Source organism: Moschus berezovskii, chromosome 7 (assembly GCF_049115385.1).
Source record: "Moschus berezovskii isolate FMDL1 chromosome 7, NW_MosBer_1.0, whole genome shotgun sequence".
In the NCBI taxonomy this organism is placed as follows: domain Eukaryota; kingdom Metazoa; phylum Chordata; class Mammalia; order Artiodactyla; family Moschidae; genus Moschus; species Moschus berezovskii.
Window position 1 is genome coordinate 67,539,579 of NC_142466.1, and position 7,238 is coordinate 67,546,816.

A 7,238-nucleotide genomic window follows, 5' to 3' on the forward strand; every position below is an offset into this window, starting at 1 on the left:
GTGATATTCCCTCTGTCATCAGCGCATTACAAAAGTATCACATCAGGCTTTCCTGAAAAGAACCCCAGCTATCTGGTATGAGGCCACTCCTGCTGCGTAATAGGAGAACAGATGTGTGTTAGAGAAAACAACTGAAAGAGACAGCAGGGTTGGGCTTTCCTGGTGGTCCAGTGGATAGGAATCCACCTGCCAATGCAGAAGACATGGGTTCTATTCCTGATCCAGGAAGATCCCACATGCCTCAGGGCAACTAAGGCTACGTGTGCTACAGCTACCGAGCCTGTGCTCTACAGCCATAACTACTGAGCCCGTGTGCCACAACTACTGAAGCCCACACCGCCAGAACCCATGATCTGTAGCAACAATCATATACAACAAATATATATATATATATATTTATATATAATCATAAACAACAAATATATATACATTTTTAAAAGAGGCAGCAGGTTGTCCTCAGCGCTAAGATGAGAGAAGGTCAGAGCTGGAGCAGAGCTTACAATGGGTCAGCCCTGGGCGAGGGCCTCAAACAGTCTAGTAGTGTGAGGGATTTTTCCCAAGTTGCTGCATCCTCTCATTGCCCATAAAAGCAACTGAAGTCTCAAAAGGGAAGTGACCTGTCTGAGACTTCTGAGTTGGTGACAGAAACAGGACTTGAGCCCAGGGGAGCGGATCCCCAGTCAAAGACAGCCTTTCCTCAGCATTATGATTAATGACTGAGTTTCCCAGGTGGCTCAGTGGAAAATAATCTGTCTACCAATGCAGAAGACTTGGGTTCATTCCCTGGGTCAGGAAGATCCCCTGGAGAAGGAAACGGCAACACATTCCAGTATTCTTGCCTGGAAAATCCCACAGACAGAGGAGCCTGGCAGGCTACAGTCCATGCAGTAGCAAAAGAGTCGGACACGATTTAGTAACTAAACAACAACAACAGCAAATAATTAACAGTGAGAAAATCCTATGAATGATTTCTCTTTAATGGAAATGTATAGTCTTTGCATTTAACCTGAGTTTTCTGAGATTCCAGGCTGATCCAGTTCTTAGAACCAGTAAATTTTAAAACTTCTTTAAATTTTGACTACATTTGGAAGAAACTTGTATAAAATGTCAATTCACCTCCACACAGAAACAAGCCCGGGTAAAAACTCAATGATATTGAGGATGACTTCTCCAGTCTGCCCACCATCAGTGACAGACTTGACCATCATCGGCATTGGGATCGATAACAGTATATGGGGAGGTACCTATATGGGGAGGAACTTTATGAAGTCAACACAAAGACTGATGGGAATGATGAAACCCACACTAGGGGCTGACAGCTCTGCAGCTTACTGACCAGTGAACTCAATGATTAATAGCTATATGAACTACACTTATCAGATGGTAGGCTATACAGCATTAACCTCCAACCCCACTTCACTAGAATACTGGTGAACTTCTTAGCCAGAGATAACTCAGAAATATTTTTTTTCTTTGTCCTTTTATGCTCATATTATATTTTTGAATATAATAGCTTCTGGGGAGACCTATATGCCTTTGTGTAGAGGATTTTGAATCTCTTAGCTGCTAGTGCTCAGATTCTAAATGCAGATTCCTCACTGATAATATTTCTCGAGGGATTCTTCTTTGTCCCTTTTCAGTATTACCACATTTTCTATTAATACAATGGGTACAGATTACTTGGTATTCAGGGTGGGGGAAAAGTCTTAGTAATCATGAAAGGAAAGTGAGAAAAACAGAAATAACTAGCCGTTGATCAATTGGGAAACCAGAGGGACCAAGCTGGGGTCCACTCACCCTCTGACGCTGAGGAAGGCCCCTTCTCTGCAGGAGGGAGATGATGGGAATCCCACACACTCCCTGGGTTCCTGTGAGGAGGAGCAGCAAGGGCAGACAGGGGCTGGGAGAGCGTGAAGGAAGGACTGCCTGGCCTGGTGCTTACTCTCAGCTGTTCCTCCCTGCTCCAGCAGCAGCTGTGGGAAGGTTTCTGGGAGCAGAGGCAGAGGAGAGGAAAGTGTGTCTTTGAGAAGTGCTCTGCAGAAGGCAGGCATGGCTACTGCCTCTGTCCCATCCTGGCTCAACTCTCCCCACCTGAGTCCTGTTTGCGGTGCTTCTCTGAGTCTCCTGATCTCAGATTCTTAACTCCTCATCGCACACCAGGACCAGACCCTGGATGCCAGAGAAAAACCCAGACTCCCCTGCCTGACTTCTTTACCTCTGAGACTCTCTTTCTTCTTGTCCTCCTGAATCTTTGGGGGAACTTTAGCCTCTGGTGGGTGTTTCTCTCCCATCCTTCCTCCCGGCTGTGTCCTGGGTATCTCAGTGACAGAATCTTCATGTACAGGACCTGTCATCCTGGTCTGAGCCTGAGGAATCCCATGGGCTCGTTTTCCCCAGCAGTGAAGGGAGTCCTCGAGGTGCAGCCGTAGACTCCTACAGGGACCCTGCTAGTCCCAGAAGCAATTTAAAGTTTGGAATGTTGAGTGTTCATAGGGTACTGGGGCTCAGCATACGGGGGGCTCCAGGGACCACATCCCTGCCATCAATTGCAATTAGAGGCAGTGACTGGGACATGGCCAACTGGAAATGGAGAAGCAGCACAGAAATGCCAGCTTCCTTCTGAGCCTTCCCTGAGGTCTCAGAGAAGCCAGTGTCCTGACTCACTGGCTAAGGCTGAAAGTTTTTTTTTTTTAAACTATTTATCAATTTATTTATTTGTTTGGCTATGCCAGGTCTTAGTTGCAACCTGTGGGATCTTCAGTCTCCACAGTAGCATGCAGGATCTTTTAATTGCAGGATGTGGGATCTAGCTCCCTGACCAGGGTATGAACCAGGACCCTCTGCATTGGGAGAGTGGAGTCTTAGCCACTGGACCAGCAGGGAAGTCCCTGAAAGTTTTTTTTAAGCCATGAATTAATGTTGTTTTTTCAAAAACTTCTTCTGTTTCATTTGATATAATCATGTGATTTTTCCTAACTAGCCTGTTAATATGGTAGTTAGATTGCATTGACTGATCTTTGAATATTGAACCAGCCTTGCATTGCTTGGAGGAGGGGATCCTCCTTACTGCTGGGCAAGGAGTGGGAATTTCAGCTCCTCACTAAGGCTCTGCAGATCCCTTTCTGGCTGGCAGTGGCAGGAGTGCCTAGTGTTGTCCCCATGCCCTCCACTGACACCATGGGAAGGGGTGGCCTCAGTAGCACAGGCACAAGCCCTGAGTTTCCCATAGGCCCCTTCTGATACCACCCAAGCGGGAAGAAGAAGGAGCTTCCCACATGGTCTCTACTGACTCTGTGGGGGTGGGGAGGACCTGTTACTGCCCAGCATCCCATCTTCCTATTCAGCCTCCTCTGATACCACATTGGCAGGGGAGTGGTTGGGTTGCCTTATCATAGCTTGGTGAGAATAGAAGTCTATGCTATCATCTGCTCAGCCTTTGCTGGTGGGGTGAAGGTGAGGCTGTTGTTTTTTTTTCCGAGGTGTTTGGCTGGAGTAGAGTGGTTACTGTCAGGAATTAAATTTTATCAAGTACTTTTCCTGTATCTGTTGAGATGTGATCATTTGTTGTTGTTGATCATAGTTTGTTGATGTCATAAATTTTTTTTTTGATGTCATAAATTTTTAATGTTCACCCTATCCATGCTTTTTTGGGGGGAGTGAACTCCAGGAGTTGGTGATGGACAGGGAGGCCTGGCGTGCTGTGATTCATGAGGTCGCAAAGAGTTGGACACGACTGAGCGACTGAACTGAACTGAACTGAATGCAACTTGTTCACAGAGTATTATCCTCTAAATGCATTACTACATTTGTTTTACTGATTTTCATAATTTGGCCCTTTGGCATCAATGTTCATGGAGAGTACAGGCCTGAAAAGAGTTTAGTCCTTTTGTTTTATTTGAAAAAAGAGCCTGGGATTTGACTAAGACTCCCATCCAAGTACTAACCAGGCCCAACCCTGTTTAGCTTCTGAGATCAGATGAGATTAGGGGGTACAGCCATAGACTTAATCAAGACTGGTTTGCAGTTTCTTGTATCTCAGTTGGAAGTAATCTTCTATGTAATATAAATATAGCATTGCAGTTGGAGTGTGCAGTGGTCAGCAAGAGAAGGTGACTATGTAAAGATACTTTTCCTTTGGGCTTTGTAATTGTCAAGACTTTGTAAGTTTCTAGATACAAAACTTATTCCAACCAACATAATCCCAATACAAACTTTAATGCTCATAAAACTGAGAAGTTCAAAGGTGGATTCAGCCTCAGGCACAGTTGGAATTAGGGACTCCACATGTCTTTAGGACTCTCTGTCCTTTCATCTGGTTCTTATCTCTACTTGTGTTTTCCTGGCTTCATTTTAAACAGACTTACTCACATGCTAGAGAAGAGAGCTGTCAGCAGCCTAATCCACATTCTTCTGTTTTAGTCTCCAGATGAGAACAGAGCCCTGGCCAACACATTAGACTGCAGCTTTGCAGAGGACTTGCTTAAACTCCTAACTCATAGAAACGGCAAGATTATAAATGGGTATTGTCTAAAACCACTAAGTAGCGATCTGCAATGCAGCATAGAAAGCTAATAAGAACCCCTTTTCTTCTTGCTCCAATTGAAATATGCTGTGGAATGGTTTTGATTAGTTTGACCAAGGTCACATGCTTTCCCTCACACTGGTTGCTGTGGCCAAGGGTGGGTGTACTACAGTTGGCAGTCCCCTGGAATCACATGATGAGAGTGACAGGGAGCAGTTTCCTCCCGAAACAATAGATGCACAGTACAGATGTAAGTGACCTCTGTGAGGGCATCCTTAGCAACTCCAGCAATGCTGTGACTGATGTGTGCTTTTAGCAGAGGTCGCAGATTGCAACCCATAGCAAAAGTGGCTGAGGAACAAATTTTGTTTGATCTTAGAATTCTTACACTGTTGTAGAATTCTGGGAAGCACTCATCTCTGCAAGCACCAGAGGGGAACGTGGAGACTACAGCAGGGGGAGCAGCTCTTTGCATTCCCTCCTCTTCCCCTTCCTGCATTCCGGCCTGGCAGTGGTTGGCTGGGGCTTAGGAGGAATAGGCAATTAGCTCCTGATTCCCCACCTGGTCCTTCCCCTTAGTTATAGTCCCTGTCCAGCATCTGGAATGCTCTGATTGAAACTGTTTGAATGATTATGTTATTGACATGTTGCCTGAGATCATCTTTGATGTTTGATTTGGTCATATTTTGTGATAACCTTCATTGGATACTCAATTGTCTTGAAGATTTTAGGGACTGTCCTAAATTGAGAGAAATGGTTACCCGTAGTAATCAGGTGTGTAATCAGCTATGAAATTAAAGGATGATTTCTCCTTGGAAGAAAAGATATGACAAACCTAGATAGCGTATTAAAAAGCAGAGACATCACTTTGCTGACAAAGGTCCTATGGTCAAAGCTATGGTTTTTCCAATATCATGTACAGATGTGAGAGTTGGACTATAAAGAAGGCTGAGCACTGAAGAATTGATGCTTTCTGCTCTCTTCCCTTCTGTGGCCATCGCTGAAACGCCGGCGGCCAAAATGAAGTTCAATCCCTTTGTGACTTCTGACCGAAGCAAGAATCGAAAAAGGCATTTCAATGCTCCTTCCCACATTCGCAGGAAAATTATGTCTTCTCCTCTTTCTAAAGAGCTAAGACAGAAGTACAACGTTCGATCCATGCCCATCCGAAAGGATGATGAAGTTCAGGTTGTACGAGGGCACTACAAAGGGCAGCAAATTGGCAAAGGAGTCCAGGTTTACAGGAAGAAATACGTCATCTACATTGAACGAGTGCAGCGGGAGAAGGCTAATGGTACAACTGTCCATGTGGGCATTCACCCCAGCAAGGTGGTTATCACCAGACTAAAACTGGACAAAGACCGCAAAAAGATCCTCGAATGTAAAGCCAAATCTCGCCAAGTAGGAAAGGAAAAGGGCAAATATAAGGAAGAAACAATTGAGAAGATGCAAGAATAAAGTCATCTTGTCTACAGCTTTCATTAAAAACTGTTAAAATAAAAAAAAAAAAGAATTGATGCTTTCTAATTGTGATGCTGGAGAAGACTCTCGAGAGTTCCTTGGTCTGCAAGGAGATCAAACCAGTCAATCCTAAAGGAAATTTATTGGAAGAACTGATGCTGAAGCTGATGTTCCAATAGTTTGGCCAGGAGATATAAAGAGTTGACACATTGGAAAAGACCCTGATCCTGGGAAAGATTGAAGGCAAAAGGAGAAGGGGTGGCAGAGGATGAGATGGTTAGATAGCATCACTGACTCAGTGGACATGAATTTGAACAAGCTGAAGGAAACAGTGGAGGACAAAGGAGCCTGGTGTGCTTAAAGTCCATGAGATTGCAAAGTTAGACATGACATAGTGACCGAACAATAACAACAAAGTAATCAGGTAGAAATTAATCTGCACATCTAGTGGTCTGGTCTAAAATCTTTGGTTATCTCCAAAACCAGAGCTGGAGTAAAAGCTGGTTTTTGTTTCTTCTCTTTTTTCAATTTGTTTTAAATTGGAGGATGATTGCTTTAAAGTGTTGTGTTGGTTTCTGCCATACAATGAGAATCCGTCATAAATATACGTATATCCCCTCTGTCTTGAGCCTCCCTCCCCCACAACCACCTCCCACCCCTCTAGGTTATCACCGAGCACTGAGCTGAGCTCTGTGCTCTTCAGCAGTTTCCCAGTAGCTGACTGTTTTCACATGGTACTGTATATATGTCAGTACTGCTCTTTCCATTCACCCTACCATTTCCTTCGCCCCGCTGGCTGTTCATTCTTATGAGAACTGTTGATGAGTGAGCCTTTCTGTTTGCTTCCAAGCCCTGGGCTTGGACCTTTCCCAATAAATAGAATGGACCTGACCTCAGGATGGGAAACTGGATGTAGCATGGGTCATCCCAACCTATTAGAAACAGTTTTGGCTTTGAATGAGGGCACTTGGAGGATATTCCAGACTGTCCTGAAGCTTACATTCAGGTCTTTTCCTCCCTCCAAAATGAAAACATATTTTAAAAATTTCTTCTGTTAATGCATGACCATTGTAAATATCTGATATACTCAAATTCTATATGTATTTTTCCTAGGTCTTTTAAAGTTGCTGTGACTGGTGTAAATTGTGTACAACCACTTTACTTTCTTTAAATTATATACAACTTACTTTAAATTATATACGACCACTTTAGTTTTGCACTTGATCAAAATTTTTTCTTAGTAAACAACAATAGT

The 7,238-nt window shown here is 43.9% G+C and overlaps 1 pseudogene; it reads left to right on the forward strand.

The window, feature by feature from the left end:
- Positions 1 to 5,521: 5,521 nt before the first annotated feature.
- LOC129556813 (large ribosomal subunit protein uL24 pseudogene) lies at positions 5,522 to 6,016 on the forward strand (annotated as a pseudogene).
- Positions 6,017 to 7,238: the final 1,222 nt, after the last annotated feature.